The following is a 7331-nucleotide window of genomic DNA, read 5'->3' on the forward strand; positions in this document are numbered from 1 at the left end:
GACTGATGCTGAAACTGATGTTCCAATACTTTGGCCACCTGATGCAAAGAGCTAACTCATTGGAAAAGACCCTGATGCTGGAAAAGACTGAAGGCAGAGGAGAATAGGGCAGCAGAGGATGAGACAGTTAGATAACATCACTGACTCAATGGACATGAATTTGAGCAAATTCCAGGAGATGGTGAAGGACAGGGAAGCCTGGCGTGCTGTAGTCCACGGGGTTGGACATGACTGAAAAAAAAAAAAAATAGGACATAACTGAACAACAAGTGTTGGCAAATGCTACTCTTTTATTAGGGAGTGTGATCCCAGGGATGTAAGAGGGGGTGGAAAACAATGGTGTGTGTGAGCAGAGGTTGAACTCGGAAGGAAAGAAGTCCCTTCCTGTCAGTCCCTGATCACTGCTCAGCCTCCCACAGACCTCTTCCCCCCACAGTTCATCATTACCCAGTCGTGATTGTCCACAGAAGACATGTACATATATTGCAAAATATTGATCTATTTCATTTTGTAAATTATATTCTGAAACCTACTTAATATTCAAACAATGCAGCCATAATTTTGGAAATAATATGGCATTTAAAAAAATTCATCTAGAGCCATGAAATGATTAATTTTTCAGGCTTGATGAAATCAATAGACATGAATTAACACAAGATTTAAGGCCAAATAGATAACCTCTTCTCGCCTTCCTCCACTCTAACCACAATACCCAATGGCCTACGAAAAACTCTTAGAAAATAGATAGCATTCATGGTTTTAGAAAAAAATATTTGGGACAGGAAAGGAATATGTCATGTTTCTAAGGAGAATATAGGATCCCTTGTTTGCAGTGACCCTCCAAACTCTTAAAGAGGAAAAGGACATCTTCTGATGTCTTATAATCGTCCACTGAAGAACTGACTTAACTCATGTGTTCAATACATTTCTGAATATAATACTTGAACTAGAATCAGGTGAATGGTTGTGATGAAATGCAACAGTAATCGCAGGCTTTTCTCACAGTGTTTTTCTCAGCTCAAGAGTTCTGACTTGTTATTTTACTATTCACACATAACATGTGATGTAGAGATTCTATATATAAACTCAGCAGTTAACACATGACCTCTTTTGTCATGTTTGTTTTTCAAATAATGAAGCATCTGTGAGCCATACATCATCACTCTTTTTTCTGATTTGCAAAAATCATTTCTACCCTTTCTAAGCTGAGACACCCTCTGGCAAGATCAGCTTTAATGAGATGACCTCTCTTGCATAATTTCCTTCAAAGATGTACAGAGAGATACTCTTACTACATTTATAATTACAGACAAATTTTATAGAACCCTCAGCAACACTGCCTGGAAGAAAATTCACAGATTGATATGTGTGATGAGAAATTATTCCCACAATTTTCTGTTCTCTCACTCAATCTGCTCATGGTGATGGAAAGCGTTTACAGGGAGGAGTATTCTAAAACAGTAGCAACTGGATGACTGGGTCATTTGCCAGAAATGCACTGAAACAGTATGATTTTTGGTTCCACCATGGTGTCTACAGGAGGGTGATAGGTCAAGGAACTCAAATAATGTGACCCTGGGCTAAGTCTCCTCCAGACCCCACCCTGAATTTGCTGTCTTCACACATGGCTCCATCCTCTGCCTGTCGTCCCCCCTCTGTTGACCACTGCGCCACAAGAAGAGGTAGTCCTGGGTGAGGGATCAGGGCTCTCTAGGTGAGGACTGGCAACACAGCAGGGCAGTAAGGCAAAGCTCAAGGCAACTACTTTGAAGTCTTTGGGACTCACAATAAGGTCCTTGTGGTAAAACAATGGCTCCCGCCTTCTGTAATATGTGCTTATTGGTAGATAGCCTCAGGGAATGACCCTTGACATTTATGATTACATAAACAGCATCTCTTCAGTCAGTTCAGTTGTTCATCCATGTCTGACTCTGCAGCCCCAGGGACTGCAGCACATCAGGCCTCCCTGTCCATCAACTCCTGGAGCTTGCTCAAATTCATGTCCATCAAGCCAGTGATTCTATCCAACCATCTCATCCTCTATCGTCCCCTTCTCCTCCTGCCTTCAATCTTTCCCAGCATCAAGGTCTTTTCCAGTGAGTCAGTTCTTCGCATCAGGTGGCCAAATCATTGGAGCTTCAGCTCCAGTGAGTATTCTCACTTCCAATGAATATTCAGGACTGATTTCTTTTAGGATTGACTAGTTTGATCTCCTTACAGTTCAAAGAACTCTCAAGTGTGTTCTCCAACATCACAGTTAAAAAGCATCAGTTCTTCAGCACTCAGCTTTTTTTATAGTCCAACTCTCACATTCGTACATGACTACTGGAAAAACCACAGCTTTGACTATACGGACCTTTGTCAGCAAAGTAATGTTTGACTAGATGGACCTTTGTTGGCAAAGTAATGTCTCTGCTTTTTAATACGCTGTCTATGTTTGTCATAGCTTTTCTTCCAGGGAGCAAGTGTCTTTTAATTTCATGGCTGCAGTCACCATCTGCAGTGATTTTGGAGCCCAAGAAAAGAAAACCTGTCGCTCTTTCCCTTGTTTCCATGTCTGTGCTGTGCTTTGTCGCTTGGTTGTGTCCAACTCTTTTCAACCCCATGGACTGTAGCCCACCAGAGTCCTCTGTTCATGCCCTCCAGGCAACCATACTGGAATGGGTTACCATGCCCTCCTCCAGGGGATCTTCCCAACCCAGGGATCGAACTCAGGGCTCCTGCACTGCGGGCAGATTCTTTACTGTCTGACCCACCAGGGAAGCCACCAAGTTTCTATCTCTACCTGAGAAAATTCCTGAGGGGGTTGCAAGGAGGGGTGGGGGGAATGTCACACAAAATCAGTGTGTGAACCATATCAAAGAGAACAAGTTATCAGGAATAAGCAGAATGCTTGATGAAGGTGGAGCAGAGTCGGCTGTTAAAAGGCAGCTATAATCTTGTCTCATCCTATTTCAATGAAATCCTTGCTCAGAGGAACACATAAAAGAAAGTTGACTGGGATTTTGAATGTGGTAAAGACTTTATATTTGATAGCATTAGCATGTTATTATCCCCAAGTAACTCTCATATATCTACATAGTTGGGGTGCTGTTTCTGAAGACCATCAGAAGTAAAAAGTGAATATTCATTTTTGTGTGAATGTAGATCATCTGAGTTCCTCAGTTCCACTTGGCATGAAAAAGAGTGTCTTCTCCAAGTTCACTAAAATCTAAAATGGATTAGAGGGCTGATTCCTTTGAAGATTTTATTTTAATTCTCTGCTAGTCATTCAAATTTCCCCCCAAAGGAGTTTAATATATAACTACTTTTAGAATTTAAGAGTGATTAAATACCCAATTAAATTGAACAATGAAAGTATAATGTAACAGAAATGAACAGTGTGTGGAGGATCATATTTTGGAGGTTTTTGATGTTTGATGACTTTTGTTTGCTTCTTTCTTAACACATGAAGCATTTCTCTGTATTATAAATACAGAGTTACTTTTCAACTCTACAGTCCCCTTCTGAACAGCACTGTGATGCCAACAATAGTTTCTATGGATTAAGCTCCCCTGGTCAGAAGACCGGAGAAGGCAATGGCACCCCACTCCAGCACTCTTGCCTGGAAAATCCCATGGACGGAGGAGCCTGGAAGGCTGCAGTCCATGGGGTCACTGAGGGTCGGACATGACTGAGCGATGTCACTTTCACTTTTCACTGTCATGCATTGGAGAAGGCAATGGCACCCCACTCCAGTACTCTTGCCTGGAAAATCTCATGGATGGAGGAGCCTGGTAGGCTGCAGTCCATGGGGTCGCTAGGAGTCGGGCACAACTGAGTGACTTCACTTTCACTTTTCACTTTCATGCATTGGAGAAGGAAATGGCAACCCACTCCAGCGTTCTTGCCTGGAGAATCCCAGGGATGGTGGAGCCTGGTGGGCTGCCGTCTGTGGGGTCGCACAGAGTCGGACACGACTGAAGCTACTTAGCAGTAGCAGTCAGAAGACCAGGTAGAATAAATACAGATAAGTAGAGATAGAGATATAGAGATATAAATGTATATAGTCACATATGTAATCAGAAGACTGGGTAAATTGAATACACACATATATATGACATATACACTGTATTATATAATTATCACCTGTGTTTTCACAGGTCACACTAACGAGAGTAAAAATATCCCCATAAACAATTGTAATAGTTAAATAGTTACAAAATCATTCCTCAATGATGCTTATATCTCAAGAGTCTGTAACATAACTCAGAAAGAAGCCAAAGTAGCCAAGTGTGTCTCCTTCAGGGATTGTGTGAATGGCAAACAGAATGGCTTGTCCTCGCTTGTGTAGGGTATGGCTCATGTCCCTCACCACTCAGGAGTCCCGTCTTTTCCAGGCATTGGCCTCGTGGTTTCCTTGACCACAGGCTACAGTTTTACCTGATGCAAGCCCTGGACCACATCTGGTTGTACAGCATGGTGTTGCTCTCCCTGGATGGGTGCCCTGAACTTGGAAGGGTGCACAGAGCTGTAGTGAACTTGCTTTTTCATACATTCTGTGGCCATCTCACCTCTTAAGGGCTCAAACACAAGTCTGTGTTGTAGGCAGGACAGGGAAAAAGCAGAGCAAGGAAACCACGGAAGTGAGATCTCTCACCTTGACTCACTGACTTAGGACCTGACTTGTGCACTTAGAAACTCTCCTGCGACTGTGGGTTTTTTTTCTGCTTCCTGTCCATGACCAAACACATCTGAATTTTGGGGGGAACTGAGCTCAGGCTCAAAACTTGAAATACTCTCCCCTGTTACCTATTTTAAATGTATTTTTTCTAATATATGATGATGAAAAAGGGAAATATGTCTACATTAATGCAATTTTACTAGGGAGACAGTATATTCTGCTCCAGAGTAACATAGCAACCTTAACGCGATATGCAAAGTCCAGGTGATTAAGAGAATTAATAACCACAATCCTAAACAATCCATTATTTCTCTACATCCAGTCAAAAGTATTGTTGTTCAGTCGCTAAGTCATGTCTAACTCTGTAACTCCATGGACTATAGCAGGCCAGACTTCTTCTCCTTCACTGTCTCCTAGAATTTGCTCAAATTCATGTCCATTTAGTCAGTAATGCTATCTAACCATCTCATCCTCTGCCGCCCTCTTCTCTTTTTGCCTTCGATCTTTCCCAGCATCAGGGTCTATTCCATTGAGTTGGCTCTTTGCATCAGGTGGCCAAAGTATTGGAGCTTTATTTTTAGCATCAGTCCATCCATTGAGTATTCAGGATTGATTTCCTTTAGGACTGACTGGTTTGATCTCCCTGTTGTCCAAGGGACTCTAAAGAGTCTTCTCCAGCACTGCAGTTTGAAATCAGTTTTTCAACGCTCAGCCTTCTTCACGGTCCAATTCTCACATCCGTACGTAACTACTGGAAAAACCATAGGTTTGACTATATAGACCTTTGTTGGCAAAATGATGTCTTTGCTTTTTAATATGCTGTCTAGGTTTGTCATGGGATTCCCTCATAGCTCAGTCGGGAAAAAATCTGCCTGCAATGCAGGAGACCTGGGTTCGATTCCTGGGTCAGGAAGATCCCCTGGAGAAGGAAATGGCAACCACTCCAGTATTCTTGCCTGGAAAATCCCATGAACAGAGGAACCTGGTGGGCTACAGTCCATGGGGTCACAAGAGTTGGACACGACTGAGGGGCTAAACCACCACCACCAGGTTTGTCATAGCTTTTCTTCCAAGGAGCAAACGTCTTTTTATTTTACAGTCGCAGGCACCATCTTCCATGATTTTGGAACCCAAGAAAATAAAATTGCGACTATTTTCACTTTTTCCTCATCTATTTTCTATGAAGTGATGGCACTGAATGCCATGATCTTTGAGAGAGATATATATATATATAAAAGTTTTAAGCCAGCCTTTTCACTCTCTTCTTGCACCTTCATCTAAAGGCTCTTTAGTTCCTCTTCACTTTCTGCCATTAGAATGGTATCATCTGCATACTAAAGTTTGTTATTTCTCCTGGCAATCTTGATTCCAGCTAGTGATTGATCCAGCCCGGCATTTTGCGTTATGTACTCTGCGTATAAGTTAAATAAACAGGGTAACAATAAACAACCTTATCATACTCCTTTCCCAATTTTGAATCAGTCAGTTGTTCCATGTAAGGTTCTGTTGCTTTTGACCTGCATACAGATTTCTAGGAGATGGGTAAGGTGATCTGGTATTCCCATCTCTTTAAGAATTTTCCACAGTTCGTTGTGATCCAGACAGTCAAAGGCTTTCGCCTAGTCAATGAAGCAGAGTTAGATATTTTTCTGGAATTGCCTTGCTTTCTCAATGATCCAATGAATGTTGACAATTCAATCTCTAGTTTCTCTTTGTTGTTCTTGTTGTTCAGTCACTCAGTTGTGTCTCTTTGTGACCCCATGGACTGCAGCATGCCAGGCTTCCCTGTCCTTCACCATCTCCCGGGGCTTGCTCAAACTCATGTCCATTGAGTCAGTGATGCCATCCAACCATCTCATCCTCTGACATCCCCTTCTCCTCCTGCCTTCAATCTTTCCCAACATCAAGGTCTTTTCCAGTGTCAGCTCTTCACATCAGGTGGTCAAATTATTGGAGCATCAGCTTCAACATCAGTCCTTCCAATGAATATTCAGGGTTGATTTCCTTTAGGATTGATTGGTTTAACATCCTTGCTGTCCAGGGGACTCTCAAGATCTTGTCCAAACCACAGTTTGAAGGGATCACTTCTTTGGCTCTCAGCCTTTTTTATTGTCCATTAGCCCCACTGTAGAGCCACTGGGTAGGCGACACACAAACTGGAGAACAGTTATACCAAAGACGTTCTCGCACTGCTGTGAGAGTTCTAGGACCCACAACAACTTCGCAACCCGCAAAGATCCAGCAAAGGGACTGACTTTGAAGGTCAGCTCCCCCATGACAACCTAGTTTCTCTGCCTTTTCTAAATCTAGCTTGTACATCTAGAAGTTCTTGGTGCACATACTGCTGAAGCCTAGCTTGAAGGATTTTGAGCATAACCTTACTAGCATGTGAAATGGGTACAATTGTCCAGTAGTTTGAAAATTCTTTGGCACTGCCCTTCTTTGGGATTGGAATAAAAACTGACCTTTTCCAGTCCTGTGGCCACTGTTGAGTTTTCCAGATTTGCTGACATATTGAGAACAGCACTTTAACAGCATCATCTTTTAGGATTTTAAATAGCTCAGCTGGAATGTTGTCACCTCCACTAGTTTTGTTCATAGTAATGCTTCCTAAGGTCCCTTGGACTTCACAGTCCAGGGTGTCTGGCTCTGGGTGAGTGACCATACC

The sequence above is a fragment of the Bubalus bubalis genome, chromosome 1 (assembly GCF_019923935.1).
Source record: "Bubalus bubalis isolate 160015118507 breed Murrah chromosome 1, NDDB_SH_1, whole genome shotgun sequence".
Classification (NCBI taxonomy): domain Eukaryota; kingdom Metazoa; phylum Chordata; class Mammalia; order Artiodactyla; family Bovidae; genus Bubalus; species Bubalus bubalis.